This window comes from Lithobates pipiens, unplaced genomic scaffold (assembly GCF_037356315.1).
Source record: "Lithobates pipiens isolate NorthernLeopardFrog02 unplaced genomic scaffold, aLitPip1_a1.2 Scaffold_27, whole genome shotgun sequence".
NCBI classification, from domain to species: Eukaryota; Metazoa; Chordata; class Amphibia; order Anura; family Ranidae; genus Lithobates; species Lithobates pipiens.
The window spans coordinates 219,415,639-219,438,530 of NW_027507788.1; positions in this window are offsets into that span (position 1 = coordinate 219,415,639).

Sequence of the window (22,892 nt, forward strand, 5' to 3'; positions counted from 1 at the left end):
AGGCAACGGGTACCGGTTCTTGACTGTAACTTTATTTAAGTCCCGGTAGTCAACACAAGGGCGGAGAGAATGGTCCTTCTTTTCTACAAAAAAGATTCCTGCCCCAGCTGGGGACGTAGAAGGACGTATGAACCCCTTTTTCAGATTGTCATCAATGTAAGTCCTGAGAGTCTCCAATTCCACTTCTGTTAAGGGAAATATTCTCCCGAAAGGGATTTCGGCTCCGGGAAGGATCTCAATTGGGCAATCGTAGGGTCTATGAGGGGGAAGTGTTTCTGCCCCTTTCTTGCTGAACACGTCCAGGAAGTCATGGTAGGTCTCAGGAACGTGCTGGCGAGTCTCAACATCGGTCTCCATACACATTAAATGGGGTGAAACCTTAGTTGATTCTTGAAAGCAGTGTTGACGACAATAGGGGGAGAAAAAGAAAATGTTTCCGGTGGACCAGTCTATTTGCGGGTTGTGTGCCCGAAGCCAGGGCATACCCAGTATGATAGGGAAAAGGGGAGATTCAATAATGTCCAGGCAGAGTTGTTCCTGATGGTTACCGGAAATAGTAGCAGTCAAAGGACATGTCTCTTGTGTCACTGGTCCTGATTTGATAACTGACCCATCAGCAAGGTGTACAGACAACCCTTTCGCCCTGGGCCGTAAGGGCACTTGGAACTTTTGGGCAAACGATAAGTCCATAAATCCACTGCACGCTCCAGAATCAACTATTGCGGGGACTTGAATGTTCCCTCCGGGTAGCTGAAGAGAGACGGGAACAGCCAGGTGAGTAGCATTACTAGGCACAGCAGGTAAAACAGGAGAAGATACAGAAGAATGCTTACGGAATTTGGCAGGACAGGATCTCACGTAATGTCCGGGTTCTCCACAGTAAAGACACAGATTGTTGAGCTGCCGGCGTTGTCGTTCCTCGGTGGTGAGCGTTGGTCTAAGTAAGCCCAGTTGCATGGGTTCAGGCGTGTCAGCAGCAGGATGTGCAGGGGGATTAGGTACACGGGGTAACATCCAGACTGGTCGGGACGGCCCGGCAGTGCGTTCTGTTCTCCGTTCTCTCAAGCGTCTGTCTATCTGGATGGAGAGGTTGATAAGGGCTTCAAGAGTTGCTGGAACACCCACCCGGGCCAATTCATCCTTTAGAGGTTCAGAGAGTCCCATGCGAAACTGGTATCGCAGAGCAGCATCGTTCCAGGTAGTATCGGAACTCCAGCGCCGAAATTCAGACGCATAGTCCTCTGCCGCTCTGCGGCCTTGCTGAAGAGAATATAAAGCTGCTTCCGCTGTGGCCGCCTGTTGAGGATCCTCATAGAGCAAACCCATGGCTTGAAAAAATGTATTCAGATTATTAAGGCAGGCTTCCTTTTGCTCCAAAAGGCGGTGGGCCCAAGCCTGGGGCTCACCCAGTAGAAGGGAGATAACAAAACCCACCTTAGTGGATTCTAGAGAGAAATTTCTGGGTTGAAGTGCAAAAAACAATTCACAGGCATTGCGAAAAGCTCTATACTTGCTGCGATTTCCCGAAAACCTCTCCGGAGTTGGGACCTTGGGTTCAGGGGGTAACATAACCACTGATGGCGCAGAAGAAGTTCCCGACACGGTAGGGCCTGTGGTAGATAAGACCTGGACACGCTCTTCCAATCGAGAATAGCCTTCTTGTAGAGATTTAACAGTCTGGGTAAGTCCAGCAAGATGACGGCATAAATCATCCATGGCCGAATCTCCCTGCGTGGGCTCAGACATGGCTGCCTGATACTGTCACGTACCTTTAAGCAGAGCCCGAAGTGCAGGGAGTGGCCTCTCGTAGACCTCTGACTCGAGAGACCCTGGTAGTGGTGACAGGGGCTCAGGAGCACAGAGGGGCACAAGTGCCTGACCGGATAGCAGGTGGTAGTGGCAGAAGACCGTTGAAGGAGGAGGTGTATTGTAGTCCGGTGTCTGAATGCAGGCAAAGGTGAGATAAGTTCCAGCAGCCAGCAGAAGGGTTCCGGTAGTCCAGCAACGGCATACAAGTGATTTCAGGAAGTGACAAACAACGGAGGGGTATTGTAGTCCAACAACGGATGCAGGTGTAATGGATAAGCGGAAGCGGAAGAGTCCAGTAGTCTGCGGCCAGAGGTAGAAGGCTACAAACGCAGAAGGAGTACAGCCAGATATTGCGGAGGACTGGGAGGTGTCCTGTAGTACAACAGCAAGCAACTTACAGTTGACGGATGGTGTAACAGTCCAGGTCAGGCACAGGCGGGCAGATCAGGTACAGAAACGGAATCCAGAAGAGTAGTCGGGTACAAGCCAAAGTCGGGGGGGCAGGCAGCAAACAGCAGAGTCGGGAACAAGCCGGGTTCGATACGGATCAGGGTACAGGTACAGATACAGGTACAGGTTCAGGTTCAGATTCAAATACGGATCACCAGGACGCACAGGAACGCTGTTGATCAGGCAGCAAGGCAGTGAGGCATGGATCCAGTTTAAATAGCGCTATTGGCGCCAATTTGCGTCAAACGGCCGCGCGCGCACCCGCGTGCGCGCTCCCGCGTGCACGCGCACGCGCGCACCGCCGATCGCGGTAACGCTCCTGGAACTGGGCAAGAGATCTTCTGCGACTTTCGCCGCTCGGACGTCCGTGAGGAGGATCTTCCTGACAGCAGCGGTCAGCAGTGGTGCACCTCAACCCTATGTAATGTGGACCGATAGCGGTCCTTACAGAACAGCAGACTGTACCGCACTCAACCCTATGTACTGTAGCACCCTACACAGACCAAGTTACCAGTCCTGATAAAGAGCTTTGTGGAACAAGTGAGCTGTGAATGATTAGCAGACTGCAGCAGAAGGGCAGCAGTCAAGTATAATATTCTTTCTATATTTGGAAGAAAGAATATTATACGTGTACAAGTCTATTACCATACCACTGATACCAGTCCTGAAAAGAACCTTTGTGGAACTAATAGTAACAGCAAGTCTTTAAACTGACCCTTACTGCCTGACACACTGCTTCCTTCCTGTCCCTATACAAACTGGCAAAACAGAGGAGACTGGAACAATTACTGGTCACTCGAATAGCTCTTTTGTGGACCTGATAGTAACAGCTAATGATGATGATGATGATGACTAATCTGGCTGTCCCTAAAATACCAGCAGACACAGCGCTCTGTCCCTTTCTCTAAACTGACAAAAGACACTCAGGCTGCTGCAAGAATCAGTAGCACAGCAAACCTATATACACCTAACACCTATACCAGTCCTGAAAAGAACTTTTGTGTCGCAAATAGCTAGCGATTTATCTGTCCCTGCTCCAAACAGCAACCTTTCCCTATAGTGACAGAAGAAAGAATGTAAAATGGCCGCCGGATCGGGTGTATTTATAGGTTAGGGGGAATGTCCAAGTGTCCATGTGCTGTCATGTCTCAATTGGCTGTCCTGTACCCCATGATGGATGTGTCATCATAGGTCAAAGTTCTTTTACACATTAAACACGTAAGTCCGCCGGGGCGAACGACGCCAATAGTCGAGCGAACGAGCGGCCCGCGAACGCCCGAAATTCGCCACGAAACGACCACCGGGCGAACCGTTCGGCCATCACTAGTTAGGACGAATGTTCCAAGTTGTCTTCACAGAGCCCTATTATATGCTGGAGAGAGGATGGTTGTTTTATACAATTGCATCATTGCATGGAACAGTTGTGTGCTTTCCCAAATCCTTAGCAGGAAACCGAACAAAAACCAGAACAACAAAAGAGACGGCACAAGTACGTGCTTTATACTCTCCTAAACCAACAGCGTGCTCTACTGACACCATATTGAGCGCCTCTAAGACTCCTTTAGGCGTTTTGACTAAGCCCCGGCTGCCCTCGGAGGTTATTGAACATTGATGTTTGCCTTCTGCAAGAGCTGCTTGATCACAGAGAGAGCTTCCCGAAACTGGGTCAAGGGAACGCGATCTGTATTATCTGTACACAGGGTGTTATTACTTAAAGAGACCAGGTCCCCAGAACATTCAATTCAACAAAAAAACCTTTCCATAACATTATACGACAATCAGCCATAACATTCTGACCACTGGCAGGTAAAGTGAATAACACTGACTATCTCATCTGAAAATGAGTGGGATATATTAGGCAATAAGTGAACATGTTGTCCCTGAAGTTGATGTGTTCAAAGCAGAACAAAAATATGGAAGTGTAAGGATTTGAGGGACTTTAACAAGGACCAAACTGTAATGTCTATATGACTGTATCAGAGCAAGTTCAAAACTGCAGCTCTTGTGGGATGTTCCCAGTCTGCAATGGTCAGCACAGACCAAAAGTGGTCCAAGGAAGGAGAACCAGCCAATAGGTGACAGGGCCATGGAAGGCCAAGGCTCGTTGATGGAGATGGAGGAGGGAAGGTTTACTGATGGAGGTGGGGAGGGAAGGCTCATTTATGGAGTTGGGGAAGGAAGACTCGTTGATGAAGGTGAGGAGGGGAGGCTCATTTATGGAGTTGGGGAAGGAAGACTCGTTGATGAAGGTGAGGAGGGGAGGCTCATTGATGAAGGTGAGGAGGGAAGACTCGTTGATGAAGGTGAGGAGGGGAGGCTCATTGATGAAGGTGAGGAGGGAAGACTCGTTGATGAAGGTGAGGAGGGAAGACTCGTTGATGAAGGTGAGGAGGGAAGACTCGTTGATGAAGGTGAGAAGGGAAGACTCATTGATAAGGGTGAGGAGGGAAGACTCGTTGATGAAGGTGAGGAGGGAAGACTCGTTGATGAAGGTGAGGAGGGAAGACTCGTTGATGAAGGTGAGGAGGGAAGACACGTTGATAAGGGTGAGGAGGGAAAACTCGTTGATGAAGGTGAGGAGGGAAGACTCGTTGATGAAGGTGAGGAGGGAAGACTCGTTGAAGGTGAGGAGGGAAGACTCGTTGATGAAGGTGAGGAGGGAAGACTCGTTGATGAAGGTGAGGAGGGGAGGCTCATTGATGAAGGTGAGGAGGGAAGACTCGTTGATGAAGGTGAGGAGGGAAGACTCGTTGATGAAGGTGAGGAGGGAAGACTCGTTGATGAAGGTGAGAAGGGGAGGCTCATTGATGAAGGTGAGGAGGGAAGACTCGTTGATGAAGGTGAGGAGGGAAGACACGTTGATAAGGGTGAGGAGGGAAGACTCGTTGATGAAGGTGAGGAGGGAAGACTCGTTGATGAAGGTGAGGAGGGAAGACTCGTTGAAGGTGAGGAGGGAAGACTCGTTGATGAAGGTGAGGAGGGAAGACTCGTTGATGAAGGTGAGGAGGGGAGGCTCATTGATGAAGGTGAGGAGGGAAGACTCGTTGATGAAGGTGAGGAGGGAAGACTCGTTGATGAAGGTGAGGAGGGAAGACTCGTTGATGAAGGTGAGGAGGGAAGACACGTTGATAAGGGTGAGGAGGGAAGACTCGTTGATGAAGGTGAGGAGGGAAGACTCGTTGATGAAGGTGAGGAGGGAAGACTCGTTGAAGGTGAGGAGGGAAGATTCGTTGATGAAGGTGAGGAGGGAAGACTCGTTGATGAAGGTGAGGAGGGAAGACTCGTTGATGAAGGTGAGGAGGGAAGGCTCATTGATGGAGGTGGGGAGGGAAGGCTCATTGATGGAGGTGAGGAGGGAAGGCTCATTGATGGAGGTGGGGTAGGGAAGGCTCATTTTTTCTTCTAAAAAATATAAAACCCCTTTGGAATCCATGCATCCGACGCCCTGCATGTAGATTAGGGGCCCAGGGCATGGATTGGGGGGGTGGGGGCGGCATCCTTGCACCCCTTACGGACAGGCAGCAACTGCCCCTACAGCCCTGGCTCACCCCCATCGCAGCAATGCTGGCTTCCCTTCTCTCCCACTGGCTGATGCACCAGACATACAGGGGATCTTTTAGGATGGAGGGGGGGACCAGTAAATATGTAATTTACTGGCCCCTTCCCTTTCTGAATGAGCACAGTGAGTGATGGGAACCGTATCTTTGAGCTTTTGAGTGCACACCCTAATGCATTAGACTGCTCACACCTATGCTGTAACAGCAAAGTTTTCAACAGCTGTGATCAGTGATTGGCTACAGCTAATCACCTGGTACAGGGTGCTGTGAATGGCCCAGGTACCATGTGATAGCTTTGGGCCAATCGCACCATAGGAAACACAGCTGTTATGAATGAATTAATTCATACCCCCTTTGTTGATGTTGTGATCATGTGATCATATGATCACCACACCCTAAGTACCGTGATCCGCAATCCGCAACACGGAGTATATGTACTGTGGCAGCCGGCGAGTGGTTATAATGAGGTATACGTGTGTTTATCAGGGTTTTCCAAAAATTCAGGGTGGGGGCCATGGATGATTTCCATTTTAATACAATAGCCTTCAAGAATGGCCATTTTTGGTACACAAACAAAGTCGAAAATAATTGAAAGGTGCTTCTGTAGCCCCTTACGAGCCACCTAAAGCCCATTACACCCTTCACAACCACAATTACCAACTTAATTCCACTTTCCCCCATTGACTTTAAATATTTTTCGCCCCAAAAAATAATTAAATTTTTTTTTCCAAAATCACCAGATTATTGCTGACATTCCAAAGTAGACTCTCAATTTCACTTCCACCCTATGACCAACGCCAAGGAATTCCGGTCTTCCAAGCTTTGTGGCAGATCTGGTGAAGTGGTTTGACAGTCAGGTGACCAGAATTTCTATGCGGGACACCAGTAAAATAATTCATATGACAGATGGAGAAGATTTAGAAAAGGTTAAACCTTCATAGCGTTGACTATGAAATCGCACAAATTAATCTCCTGTGAAGGTTGATTGTATTCCTAATAAAGGCACAAAGTACCATTGTAAATTTCCCCCGGCCTTCCAGGCTTGCGGTGAATTATGGCTCTCTCTACGGCTCCACTAACCATTAACTGGTCATTATGTTCACCTTCATGAGGAGAATGGGCACTTACATAAAGCAACACACACGCTACATCCCAAACCCTTAATATTTAACTAGAATAAATAAATATGGGCAGAAGCCTCTGGGCTCCCCATCGTATTTGCTCAGCTGTTCAAGTCAATAAAATGGAAGACATTAATGCGTCAGATTAAATATTCAGACAAAATGATGGAATCGTAAATATGGACTGATTACAAAGTCATTCTTGTGGTTTCCATTAAATCTGAAGCCAAACATCTCCTATTTGTTTCCTTTTGGCCTGCTACATAGACACATAGTAGATAAGGTTGTAAGAGGACACAGGCCCATCATGTTCATCCTATGTGTGTATGAGTGACCCACAACCATAGCCCAGAAAAATCCTTTTCTTTTTCCTTTTTTTTTTTTTTTCTGTCTCCCCCCCTGACACCACACCGGTGATTAGAGATGAGCTTGGGTTTGGGCCGAACCTGGGAGCTACCAGTCATTGCCAGGCCATTAAGCTGTGGGTGGGAGATTCCTGTACACGTAGCGCTTGCCCCCATAGTAGCCGCTGGATATGACAGGTTCTCTGTTCTGCCACAATTGTTTGAGCTGCTCGGACCCCATTGACACCACCTGGGTAACTAAAACATTAATGTGCTACCAATATACAGGGAGTCCTCGAGTAAGGAACATTCGAATTGTGAATGACTCCTACTTACGAACAGCAGGCGGCACCGGCGGGCACATCAGAAAACAGTGGAAAACATTGAAAACGCCGCTCTGCGCATGCGTGTCCAGAACAAATCCGGCTTCAGAACAAACCTAACCTGTCCCTAACCTGTTCGTAACTTGGGGACTGCCTGTAATCTTAATTAATCATAAGTTTTCTATCCAGTTCTAGTCACCAGTCCTCCAAAGGGATGTGCTGGAGCTGGAGAGAGTCCAAAGAAGGGCAACGAAACAATTACAAAGGTACCAATGCAAACACTAAGTTTATTCTCGCTGGAGATAAGACACTTGAGAAGTGACATGATAGCGATCTACAAATATCTCAATGGGGATCCCAGCCTAGGAAATAAACGATTCAGTCCTAGAGAGTGTAAAAGGACAAGGTGGCACACAATGTCACTGGAAGAGAAGCGGTTTTACCTTAAACTGTATAGGGGGTTCTTTACTGTTAGGGCCAGGGCTCAAGTCCTGCGGGAACGCATGGGAATGGAGTTCCTGTAATTTTTCCACAACAGGAACTTTATTCCCATTAGCAGCAGCATCCTGTAAGACTTTGAAGTATGTGAGGTGTGTGGCAGGTGCTACACCAGCAGCCGCTGACACAGCTCGCAACAGTAAGTGCCGCACACCTGACCATTCAGACATTGCCAGTAGGGGGCCCCATGACAGCTTCCTCTTCGATCTACCTGTCAATCACAGCTAGCTGACGGGTAGATCAGGTCCCTGCTGTTAAGAGATTGTATTTAGTAAGACCGCTCGTGATGCTCCTCCCCGCTGCCCCCTCCTGATTTTCTGTCTCCTCATCTCCCCCCCAGTCTCCGGCATACTTGCTCTGTGTGTCCCTCTGAATCCCCCCCCCCTCCTCTATCTTCAGTGCCATATGATCAGAGAACCCAGAGGAGGAGCACAGCTATTCTGCTCACAGGACATGCAGGGAGAGAGGTGAGCTGAGGGAGGAACATCAGTTTGGGGTGGTAAGCTGGGCACAATACCTGGCAAAGTTTAATGCCAGGAGGGAAGTTTATGTGGAAATATGTGAAGGGTTGGAATAGCAGCGAGTGTGTGTTGGAGCCCCTGCAGAGTTTGCAGCCCCCCCCAAGCTAACATACATCTCCTAAGCAGGAACACATCACTATCCCCCCAAGCATTCTGTCCAGATAATGTGCACTTCATTTATCACCTTTCCGTTTAACCCTGTGTTATCCAAACTCTGTTCAATGAAAAGTGTAAACTCACCACATAAACACTCTATATACAAAAGAACATCCCCAATAAAGATCAGAACATGATGGTCACATTTACATGGAAGCACAATGGAATGAATGCTGATTATTCAGAGAATTACCGTATTTATGTTTATTGAGGATTGTTTTTTTTTTATGTACTAACAGTTAAGCTTCATACACACAATACGAAAATTGGATGAAAAATACCACTTTTGAAGTGTTTGTGCATATGAGCGTATCATTTTTATTTTTGGTGGGGGAGGGGGTCTTGGGTGGGAGTTCCCTCACTTTTTTTCCCCAGGACTTGACCCCTGGTTAGGGCAATAAGGATGTGGAACTCTCTCACAACTAGTGGTGGCTCAGTGGCTTCGGGGAGTATATGGATATTTTTAAAAGGCTCTTAAATATACATCTTAAAGGACACAACATACAGGGATATGGGAAATAATTATAGACACTGATACACATGCACCTACACAGGCTGAACTGGATGGACTATTGTCTTTTTTCGCCATTAGCGACTATGTAACTGTGATGGATCCTATCCCACGATCCTCTTGAGTGCTTCCGTCAATATATCCCGCTTCCCCCAGTCTGACCATCAGAATTAACAACCAAGAAGAGTCTTTGGGCATATACAGGGTTCCCAGAGTCTGTGTGTCTTGGGGAACATGGACCTAAATCTAAAGTAACACCACCTCCAGGGTAGCCAGGCATACAACTTACAAAAAGCACCGTCCCCCCAAATGCCATAATCGCAACGCAAGAGGATAGCATACAGTCCTCTCCAAAAGACTCTAGACTCTGCTAGGTCTATCACAGTAACTACAGTGGTGTGAAAAAGTGTTTGCCCCCTTCCTCATTTCCTGTTCCTTTGCATGTTTGTCACACTTAAGTGTTTCGGAACATCAAACCAATTTAAACAATAGTCAAGGACAACACAAGTAAACACAAAATGCAATTTGTAAATGAAGGTGTTTATTATTAAAGGTGAAAAAAAATCCAAACCATCATGGCCCTGTGTGAAAAAGTGATTGCCCCCTAAACCTAATAACTGGTTGGGCCACCCTTAGCAGCAACAACTGCAACCAAGCGTTTGCGATAACGTGCAATGAGGCTTTTACAGCGTCCTGGAGGAATTTTGGCCCACTCATCTTTGCAGAATTGTCCTAATTCAGTTACATTAGAGGGTTTTCGAGCATGAACGGCCTTTTTAAGGTCATACCACAGCATCTCAATAGGATTCAGGTCAGGACTTTGGCTAGGCCACTCCAAAGTCTTCATTTTGTTTTTCTTCAGCCATTCGGTGGTGGACTTGCTGGTGTGTTTAGGATCATTGTCCTGCTGCAGAACCCAAGTTCGTTTCAGCTTGAGTACACGAACAGATGGTCGGACATTCTCCTTCAGGATCTCTTGGTAGACAGCAGAATTCATAGTTCCTTTTATCACGGCAAGTCTTCCAGGTCCTGAAGCAGCAAAACAGCCCCAGACCATCACACTACCACCACCATATTTTACTGTTGGTATAATGTTCTTTTTATGAAATGCAGTGTTCCTTCTACGCCAGATATACTTGGACACACACCTTCCAAAGAGTTCCACTTTTGTCTCATCGGTCCACAGAATGTTGTCCCAAAAGTCTTGGGGATCATCAAGATGTGTTGTGGAGAAATTGAGACGAGCTTTGATGTTCTTTTTGCTCAGCAGTGGTTTTCTCCTTGGAACTCTGCCATGCAGGCCATTTTTGCCCAGTCTTTTCCTGATGGTGGAGGCATGAACGCTGACCTTAACTGAGGCAAGTGAGGCCTGCAGTTCCTTGGACGTTGTTGTGGGGTCTTTTGTGACCTCTTGGATGAGTCGTCGCTGCGCTCTTGGGGTAATTTTGGGCGGCCGGCCACTCCTGGGAAGGGTCACCACTGTTCCATGTCTTCGCCATTTGTGGATAATGGCTCTCACTGTGGTTCGCTGGATTCCCAAAGCTTTGGAAATGGCTTTATAACCCTTTCCAGACTGATAGATCTCAATTACTTTCTTTCTCAATTGTTCCTGAATTTCTTTGGGTCTCGGCATGATGTGTAGCTTTTAAGGATCTTCTGGTGGACCTTACTGTGTCAAGCAGCTCCTATTTAAGTGATGCCTTGATTGTGAACAGGTGTGGCAATAATCAGGCCTGGGTGTGGCTAGAGAAATTGAACTCAGGTGTGGACAACCACAGTTATAGTATGTTTTAACAAGTGGGGCAATCACTTTTTCACACAGGGCCATGATGGTTTGGATTTTTTTTCACCTTTAATAATAAACACCTTCATTTACAAATTGCATTTTGTGTTTACTTGTGTTGTCCTTGACTATTGTTTAAATTGGTTTGATGTTCTGAAACACATAAGTGTGACAAACATGCAAAGGAACAGGAAATGAGGAAGGGGGCAAACACTTTTTCAGACCACTGTATGTAACTATAATACAAAAAAAATGGCCACAAGCAACTGGATGGTAGACTGAAAAGATATGATATGACATGACTATTAACAGATGTACCTTTCATTAATTATCCTTCTACTCCAACTTCTACCCATAACCTAATTAATGAGACCACTCTGAGGTTTGGAGTAAAACACAGGACGTAGCAGCCTTATTTTTTAACAAAATATTTTGACATAAACACAAACATCTGTCATTAAAGCCATCATTCCATCCATCATTCCATCCATCATTCCATCCATCATTCCATCCATCATTCCATTCATCATTCCATCCATCATTCCATTCATCATTCCATCCATCATTCCATCCATCATTCCATTCATCATTCCATCCATCATTCCATCCATCATTCCATTCATCATTCCATCCATCATTCCATTCATCATTCCATCCATCATTCCATTCATCATTCCATCCATCATTCCATCCATCATTCCATTCATCATTCCATCCACCATTCCATTCATCATTCCATCCATCATTCCATCCATCATTCCATTCATCATTCCATTCATCATTCCATCCATCATTCCATTCATCATTCCATCCATAATTCCATCCATCATTCCATCCATCATTCCATTCATCATTCCATCCATCATTCCATTCATCATTCCATCCATCATTCCATCCATCATTCCATTCATCATTCCATCCATCATTCCATTCATCATTCCATCCATCATTCCATTCATCATTCCATTCATCATTCCATTCATCATTCCATCCATCATTCCATCCATCATTCCATCCATCATTCCATTCATCATTCCATCCATCATTCCATCCATCATTCCATCCATCATTCCATTCATCATTCCATCCATCATTCCATTCATCATTCCATCCATCATTCCATTCATCATTCCATCCATCATTCCATCCATCATTCCATTCATCATTCCATCCATCATTCCATTCATCATTCCATCCATCATTCCATCCATCATTCCATTCATCATTCCATCCATCATTCCATTCATCATTCCATTCATCATTCCATCCATCATTCCATTCATCATTCCATCCATCATTCCATTCATCATTCCATCCATCATTCCATTCATCATTCCATCCATCATTCCATCCATCATTCCATTCATCATTCCATTCATCATTCCATCCATCATTCCATCCATCATTCCATTCATCATTCCATCCATCATTCCATTCATCATTCCATCCATCATTCCATCCATCATTCCATTCATCATTCCATCCATCATTCCATTCATCATTCCATCCATCATTCCATCCATCATTCCATTCATCATTTCATCCACCATTCCATTCATCATTCCATCCATCATTCCATCCATCATTCCATTCATCATTCCATCCATCATTCCATTCATCATTCCATCCATCATTCCATCCATCATTCCATTCATCATTCCATCCATCATTCCATCCATCATTCCATTCATCATTCCATCCATCATTCCATCCATCATTCCATCCATCATTCCATTCATCATTCCATCCATCATTCCATTCATCATTCCATTCATCATTCCATCCATCATTCCATTCATCATTCCATTCATCATTCCATCCATCATTCCATTCATCATTCCATTCATCATTCCATCCATCATTCCATTCATCATTCCATCCATCATTCCATTCATCATTCCATCCATCATTCCATCCATCATTCCATTCATCATTCCATCCATCATTCCATTCATCATTCCATTCATCATTCCATCCATCATTCCATTCATCATTCCATTCATCATTCCATCCGTCATTCCATTCATCATTCCATCCATCATTCCATTCATCATTTCATCCACCATTCCATTCATCATTCCATCCATCATTCCATTCATCATTCCATCCATCATTCCATTCATCATTCCATCCATCATTCCATTCATCATTCCATTCATCATTCCATCCATCATTCCATTCATCATTCCATCCATCATTCCATTCATCATTCCATTCATCATTCCATCCATCATTCCATCCATCATTCCATTCATCATTCCATCCATCATTCCATCCTTGGTCTTTGCAGGAACCTCAATTACCATCTATGTAAATACTGCACTGCGCTACCACTCAACTTTGTTAATAGGCCTCAAGCCGAGACAACCAGTGACCGCAGTGCACCCGTTACCAAACTTGCCGCTAAACCTCCGTTATCTGAAACACCACCATCAGGACCCATACCACCGACAGGTCCTGTACTCTTCTTTCCGAGGTCTCTTCCTTCACCTGCAAAGACCAACACCCGCCACTGCCACAACGTCTGAATCCTTTCATGCCTGTTTGAAAAGAAACAAAACAACACAAACCAGACAAACCTAAACCCTACAACCAGGGGAGGGTTGACGGGGACTTTCCCTCACGCTGTGGTGCCAGGGGGAGGGCCCAATTCCCTTTTATCAAAAGTATTGGGACACCTGCCTTTACACGCACATGAACTTTAATGGCATCCCAGTCTTAGTCCGTAGAGTTCAATATTGATTTGGCTGCCCTTTGCAGCTATAACAGCTTCAACTCTTCTGGGAAGGCCGTCTGGTCCAAACCATTTGGTGGAGGGGGGATTATGGTGTTGTGGGGCTGTTTTTCAGGGGTTGGGCTTGGCCCCTTAGTTCTAGTGAAGTGAAGGGAACTCTTAAGGCCGCGTACACACGGGCGGACTGTTCGCCCAACCTTGTCCGCTGAACAGTGTTTGGGCGGACAGTCCGCTCGTGTGTGGGCTTTCAGCGGACAGTTTCAGCGGACAGTTGAAACTGTGTTTGAGCGAACAGTCCGCCCGTGTGTGGGCCTGTCCGCTGTACTTTCGAAATGAGCGGACTGTTCCCGCTCGGAAAGTCCGCCCATTTCGAGCGCATGTACAGGTAGGCGGGGCCCGCGAAGGAGACGTCGCGGGCTCCGCCGCCTGGAATGGGCTTAAAGGGGAAACCCAACGCCGAAAAAAATCGGCGTGGGGGTTCCCCCCAAGTCCACACCAGACCCTTGTCCGAGCACGCTACCCGGCCGGCCAGGAAAGGGGGGCGAGCGAGCGCGCCCCCCCCTCCTGAGCCGTACCAGGCCGCGTGCCCTCAACATGGGGGGGTGCCTTGGGGAAGGGGGGGCCGCGCGGCCCCCCCACCCCAAAGCACCTTGTCCCCATGTTGATGAGGACAAGGGCCTCTTCCCGACAACCCTGGCCGTTGGTTGTCGGGGTCTGCGGGCGGGGGGCTTATCGGAATCCGGGAGCCCCCTTTAAGAAGGGGGCCCCCGGATACCGGCCCCCCACCCTATGTGAATGAGTATGGGGTACAATGTACCCCTACCCATTCACCTGTGAAATAAAGTACAAATAAAAACACAACACAGGGGGAAAAAATATTTTATTGCACAGCCGGGGGTCTTCCGTCTTCGGGGGTCTTCTCGCCGGACTCCTCCGCTATGTGTGTGTAGCTCTTTTGCCAGCGGAGGAGTCCGGCTTTCTTCCTCCCCGCCGCCGGCCTCTTCTCCCGACTTCGGGGGTCTTGTCCCCCTCTTCGGTTCTTCTGCCGGGCCACCGCGCCTGGTCCGGTGGCCCGGTCTTCTGTCGCCGTCTTCCGTTCTTCTGTCGCCGCCTTCGGTTCTTCTGCCGGGCCACCGCGCCTTCTTGTAGCTCTTTTACAGGCGGTGGCCCGGTCTTCTGTCGCCGTCGCCGCCTTCCGTTCGTGTTCTTCTTCTTGTTCTTCTTCTTCTTCTTGTTCTTCTCCAGGAGATGTTGACACGTCGCTCCCTCCGGCCGGAATGCCAGAGCCGCCCTGCGCTGTGACTTATATAGTGACAATGGGGCGGGGTCACATGGTATATGTCACATGGGTTGGTCACATGGGTTGATGTCACATGGTGACCCCGCCCCCTTACGATGTCATAGTCCCCATGTGACATCAACCCATGTGACCAACCCATGTGACATATACCATGTGACCCCGCCCCATTGTCACTATATAAGTGGCAACGCAGGGCGGCTCTGGCATTCCGGCAGGAGGGAGCGACGTGTCAACATCGCCTGGAGAAGAACAAGAAGAACAAGAAGAAGAACACGAACGGAAGGCGGCGACGGCGACAGAAGACCGGGCCACCGCCTGTAAAAGAGCTACAAGAAGGCGCGGTGGCCCGGCAGAAGAACCGAAGGCGGCGACAGAAGAACGGAAGACGGCGACAGAAGACCGGGCCACCGGACCAGGCGCGGTGGCCCGGCAGAAGAACCGAAGAGGGGGACAAGACCCCCGAAGTCGGGAGAAGAGGCTGGCGGCGGGGAGGAAGAAAGCCGGACTCCTCCGCTGGCAAAAGAGCTACACACACATAGCGGAGGAGTCCGGCGAGAAGACCCCCGAAGACGGAAGACCCCCGGCTGTGCAATAAAATATTTTTTCCCCCTGTGTTGTGTTTTTATTTGTACTTTATTTCACAGGTGAATGGGTAGGGGTACATTGTACCCCATACTCATTCACATAGGGTGGGGGGCCGGTATCCGGGGGCCCCCTTCTTAAAGGGGGCTCCCGGATTCCGATAAGCCCCCCGCCCGCAGACCCCGACAACCAACGGCCAGGGTTGTCGGGAAGAGGCCCTTGTCCTCATCAACATGGGGACAAGGTGCTTTGGGGTGGGGGGGCCGCGCGGCCCCCCCTTCCCCAAGGCACCCCCCCATGTTGAGGGCACGCGGCCTGGTACGGCTCAGGAGGGGGGGGCGCGCTCGCTCGCCCCCCTTTCCTGGCCGGCCGGGTAGCGTGCTCGGACAAGGGTCTGGTGTGGACTTGGGGGGAACCCCCACGCCGATTTTTTTCGGCGTTGGGTTTCCCCTTTAAGCCCATTCCAGGCGGCGGAGCCCGCGACGTCTCCTTCGCGGGCCCCGCCTACCTGTACACGCGCTCGAAATGGGCGGATTTGCCTCCTCCTTACGTGGGCGAGTCCGTTCATTTCAAAAGTTGAGCGAACTGTTTGCCCAACCTTGTTCGTCAAACAGTCCGCTCGTGTGTGGGCAAGTCCGCTCATGCAAATTTTGAGCGGACTGTTTGACAAACTGTTTGCCGAACAAGGTTGGGCGAACAGTCCGCGCGTGTGTACGCGGCCTTAGACATCAGCATGCCAAGACATTTTGAACAATTTCATGCTCCCAACTTTGTAGGAACAGTTTGGGGACGGCCTCTTCCTGTTCCAACATGACTGCGCACCAGTGCACAAAGCAAGGTCCATAAAGACACGGATGAGCGAGTTTGGGGTGGAGGAACTTGACTGGCCTGCACAGAGTCCTGACCTCAACCCCCCATAGAACACCTTTGGGATGAATTAGAACTGAGACACAAATGCTCTTCTGGAAGAATGGTCAAACCTTCCCCATAGACGCCCTCCTAAACCTTGTGGACGGCCTTCTCAGAAGAGTTGAAGCTGTTATAGCTGCAAAGGGCGGAGCCAACTCAATATTAAACCCTACGGACGAAGACTGGGATTCCATTAAAGTTCATGTGCGTGTAAAGACAGGCGTCCCAATATATTGGTAATATAGTGTGTATGTCACATCACATGACCAGGATCTAAAAAGAAATTGACCACATGCTATTGATGTCCTTATTTTGATTATATTGTATATATTTATTTGAGCTTGACCCATAACACCTGATCATATGTTTTCTTGTAACATTCTTCGTAATGTGCCAACTGTATTTAATAGAATTTTTCTCCTCTTTTTTTCCTGTACTTATCATCCAATACAGTATTACAAGCAACTTGTACCACAAAAAGCTCCTGATGAAACTCGAATTGAGTGAAACATGTCGAGTGTGGTAAAAGTTATTCTGACCCAAATTTGAACGAATTGTAGAAATTCTGCTCTCTTTTGGATGTACCCACATGTAGTGTGGTTGTTTTTAGATAACTTCAGTATATGTAGTTGTTAACAAATTTCTAGATTTTATTTTTACTCATGGTCTGTTTCGTACTTGATACCGTTAAAAGTCCCGGAGGTTCGTTACCTCCTTCCCTGTGTATAGTTTTTGTATTAAATTTTGGGATGTGGTATCTTTTGGCTTGGTTGCTTCACCTCGGTTTATAAAAAAAAGCCTTCCCAGAAGAGTTGAAGCTGTTATAGCTGCAAAGGGCGGAGCCAACTCAATATTGAACCCTACGGACTAAGACTGGGATGTCATTAACCACTTGCCGACCAGCGCACGACGATGTACGTTGACAGAATGGCACGGGCAGGCAAATGGGCGTACATGTACGTCCCTTTAAATTTGCCGCCCTGCCATCGGGAGCGCGCTGCCGGCGGCGCGCTCCCGCGCTGGTCAGGACCCCCGTGAGTCCAGTCGCGGGACCCGCGGACTCAATCGCCGCGGGCATACCCGCGATCGTCTCACGGAGCAGGCCAAATGAAGAAATGGCGTTGTAAACAGCATTTCTCCATTCTGCCTAGCAACTAGTGACGCTGATTTCTGCTCCATGTGATTGGAGCAGAGATCAGTGTTCACTAAATGAAAGCCCAACCCCCCCCCCCACAGTTAGTAACACACCCCTAGGAACACTTAACCCCTACACTGCCACCCGCTGGTTAACCCCTTCACTGCCAGTGTCATTTACACAGGAATCACTGCATTTATATAGCAATGATTACTGTATAAATGACAATGGTCCCAAAAATGTGTCAAAAATGTCCGATGGGTCCCCCACAATGTCGCAGTCACAATAAAAATCGCTGATCGCCGCCATTACTAGTAAAAAAAAAAATAATAAAAAAATATTAATAAAAATGCTATAAAACTATCCCCTATTTTGTAAACGCTATAACTTTTGCGCAAACCAATCAATAATCGCTTATTGCAATTTTTTTTACCAAAAATATGTAGAAGAATACGTATCGGCCTAAACTGAGGGAAAAAAATGTTTTTTTATATATTTTTGGGGGATATTTATTATAACAAAAAGTAAAAAAATAATGCGTTTTTTTCAAAATTTTCGCTCTATTTTTGTTTATAGCGCAAAAAATAAAAACCGCAGGGGTGATCAAATACCACCAAAAGAAAGCTCTATTTGTGGGAAAAAAAGGACGTCAATTTTTGTTTGGGAGCCACGTCGCACGACCGCGCAATTGTCAGTTAAAGCGACGCAGTGCCGAATCGCAAAAAGTGGTCTGGTCTTTGACCAGCAAAATGGTCCGGGGCTGAAAGTGGTTAAAGTTCATGTGCGTGTAAAGGCAGGTGTCCCAATACTTTTGACAATATAGTTTATAAATATATATATATATATATATATCCACCTGCCAACAACCCTGATTGGTTGGGTCGGGTCACAGACACTCCACCCGGGTTGCTTTTCTAATTTTTCCCTACTCTATCCAACAAAAGGAAAAAAGAGCTTAGGCTAAAGATATCCTTGAACTCAATACAATGTTACAATTTCAGTTTGGTCGGTTAAAAGACGCCCATCGCGGAGCACTCAGCACGCTTGGCGACAATCCGGAGCTGCAATGATTATTATCAATAAACAAGTTTTTGTGCGTGGCCTAAAAGCAATCGACGTTCTTTGCAAGATGGACAAAATGATACAGTAAAGGGAGTGGTAAGTGGATGATTTATAGCGGGGTTTGTACAAATTGATACGATGTAATGATAGTACGTCGATCAGAGGAATTTTCTCAGTGCCGTGGCGTCATCTGGAAGGTAAATCACACATCTTGGACAGGACGCGGCCTTTCACGCGACTTAATAGAATAATGGCGGGGGCCCCGTAATATCGGCGTGCAGAGGAGGCATGAGCATGAAAATATTATGGTGGGAGATATAATTGTAGGTGGCTGTTAGCGGATGATGTCTGATAACGGGGCAGAAAAGACCTATCTTCTTCTACAGCCTCAAGGTCCTACAGAGTAGTTAAAAACCTCATCATTAAAAAAATAAAATCGTATGATCTTTAATAAATTAATAAAAAAGTAAATATTTAATATTTTTAACCTCTTGCTTACTGGGCACTTAAACCCCCCTCAGTCCCAGACCAATTTTCAGCTTTCAGCGCTGATGCACTTTGAAGGACAATTGCGCGGGCATACAACACTGTACCCAAATGAATTTTTTTTTCCCACAAATAGAGCTTTCTTTTGGTGGTATTTAATTACAGCTCGGAGTTTTATTTTTTGCTAAACAAACAAAAAAATATGCAAAATAAAAAATAAATAAAAAATCATGTTTAATAGTTTGTTATAAAATTTTGCAAACAGGTCATTTTTCTCCTTCATTGAAGTGCGCTGATGAGGCGGCACTGATAGGCTGCACTGGTGGGCACTGATGGGCTGCACTGGTGGGCACTGATAGGCTGCATTGGTGGGCACTGATAGGCTGCACTGGTGGGCACTGATAGGCATAGTTAAGGCGGCACTAATAGGCACAGTTAAGGTGGCACCGATAGGCACAGATAAGGCAGTACTGATGGGCACAGATAAGGCGGCACTGATGGGCAAAGATGGGCACAGATAAGGTGGCACGGATGGGTGGCACGGATGGGTGGCACTAAGGGGCACTGATAGGTACCACTGATAGATGGGACTGATGGGCACTGATAGGTGGCACTGATAGGTGGCTCTGATAGGTGGCACTGCTGGGCACTGATGGGCGGCACTGCTGGGCACTGATGGGCACTGGTAGATGACACTGATGGGCACGCATATGTGTCACTGGGGTGCAGCACCGTTGTTGAGGCAGATTGTGGGCACTGCTGGGTGGCACTGTGGGTGGCACTGCTGGGTGGCACTGTGGGCACTGCTGGGTGGCACTGTGGGCACTGCTGGGTGGCACTGACGGGGGGCACTTATGTTTTATTAAGGTGGCACTGGCAGGGGGCAGGTGGGCACTGGCAGGGCTGGCCGTGATCGGGACTGATGTCCCGATCATGGCCGCCGGTGATCGGCTCTTTTTTTTTTCTCCTCGCGCTGTCAGCGCGAGGAGGAATAATAGCCGATTACCGGCTCCGTTGCATCACATGATCAGCTGTCATTGGCTGACAGCTGATCACGTGATAATGGGTCGGGATCGACCCCTTGCTCGGATCAGTGATCAGGCGAGTCTCATAGACTCGCCGATCACAGAGCGCACCGCGTGCGCCCCCCCGGGTGGCGCGCAGGCCGCTCGTGCACGGGACGACGTCAATAGACTTAGTCCCGGCAAAGGAGGTCCGCGCTGTAGCCGTCATTCGGCTATAGCGCGGGTCTCAAGTGGTTAAAGGGTAACTCCACTTTTGTGGGGGAAAAAAATATCAAATTAAAATAATTTCTAGGGAACTCCTGTCTGAAGGGATGTGGACCCTGACACTTTCATCGTTAGAGCCCTGCAAGTGCAGCAGCTGATTGATCATCATAAAGTCACTCCCATTCGCACTCATTTTGCACATGGACACAGAGAAACAAACAGTGGCCAGTGTTGCACTTCTACCTTTGGTGGCTCCTTGATCTTTATTCTGGCCAGGTGGCCAGTTCCTATAATGTTTGGGGGTTCTGAGTAATTTTTTAGCAAACACATTATGATTTTTACATGTAGGAGAGGAGTGCCAGAATAGGCCCGGTATTGAAGTGGTTACATTTCGTACCTGGGGGGTGTCTATAGTATGCCTTTGAAGTGGCGCATTTTCCCGTGCTTAGAACAGTCCCTACACAAAATGACATTTCTAAAGGAAAAACAGTCATTTAAAATTACTTGCGGCTTTAATGTCATATCTGGTCCCAGCAATATGGATGAAAACCATTGAGAACCCCCCTCCCCCCTGCCCATTAACAGCCCCTTTGGGTCTGTTCCATAAAACTACTGACCTGTGATGTCAACAAGTGGTATATAAAAATTCCCCTGGAGGCCAGAGAATGTTCGAAAAACTTTCCTCTGGGTTATTTTTGGTGCTTTGGTATCCTTTATTGCATACGTATACACAATGTTAATATTCTAAAACAACCAAGGACCTTAATGGGATTTTCAGGGTGCCAACAATCATAGCGAGATCAACTTTATATAAAGCAAAGTTTATTAGCATTGGTTAAAAAAGACAAAAATTGTTTCAATAAAATACATGGAAAATTTATACATATCGCTCTACAGGTAGTGAGTGTCCATAACAGCGAGGGTTCAGAGCAAGATGTTTTGATCCCAACACGTTTCACCAAACTTGGCTTCTTCAGGGCATATTACAGACCATCATTTGTCACAAAACACGAATAATAACAAAATCCTAAATCAGAAAATGTTCAGAAAATTATTTTGGAAAATACAGCATCAATATTCATAAATTAGTTGCTCACTCTATCCAAGACCCTCCAAAAGCTTACCCACAGGATCACCAGAGAGCACTCCCGAGTGAGTCCACACTAGTCTTGGAAGAGAATCTCTGTCTGACCACAGGGGACACAAGCTATATAATATATAAAAAGTATATATATATTTTAGATTTTTTATATCCTTGGTTGTTCTATGTTAAATTAATGGGGATGAGGTGTGGAAAATTTCGATTGTCACCCAAATGCTATATCAGTCTATAATGTTAAAGTGGTTGTAAACCTTTACAAACCACATTGACCTACAGGTAAGCCTAGATTAAGGCTTACCTGTAGGTCCAAGAAATATCTCCTAAACCTATACGGTTTAGGAGATATTTACAAAAAGACAGGCACCGCTGTCTACGGGCGAATCCGCACTGGGCAGGCCGCAGATCGCGGCGATTTGCCACGAGTGTTGGCTCCCGTGCCCATGCGCGGGAGTGACGTCATCGCTGCTCCAGCAAATCACAGCGCCGGAGCAGCGAGACCCACCAAGAAGATGGACGCGCGGAACTACAGGGGACAGCGGTGACTTCGCTGGCTCCTGTGTCAGGTAAGTGACACATAATGGACTACTATGCGATGCGATGCGATGCGATGCATAGTAGTCCATTATGCTTTGCCTTTGCAGGGAGACAAAGAGGAAGTAACACCCATTCTACTTGATGTTAGCACAGAAGGTCCACACCAATCCATCACGCAATTTCTCTTTATCTTAGGGAAATATTTAATTTATTCCTCCCATCTTAAAAAAATGTTTGTTTGTTTTTTCGGCATCTAAGTGGCTTTGGCTTGGATAACCTTCTCCTCTTCCTTCTTCGCTGAACTCCAGCCCACCCTCGAGCCCCACGAAAGGAGATTAGTTTGGAAAGCCGTGGTGTCATACACATCAAGGAAAATTGTGAGTTTGATCGTTTTAATATCTTAACAAATCCTTCCTGCATCAGGGTCTGTAATCTCAACCGTTTTTTTTTCAATGGCCGTCTAATCTCTTTTCAAACAAAGATCAAGCTATTTCCTCCTATCGTCATTTGAATCTTCATCACTTTGAGACACACTGGTTTAAAGGATGATCAGAAGGGAAGACGCGCCTTTTATTGGAGATGAGAACTTGTTCCATCATCTATTATGTAAAGTGATCTTTGCTTCTTGAATGGATGTCGAAGTGCGATTCAAAGAGTCATAAAAACACAATACTTGGTAATTAAAGCAGACCTTACATGAAGAAAAAAAGATACTTTGTAAACGGCATCACCCAATGAGCTTTGGT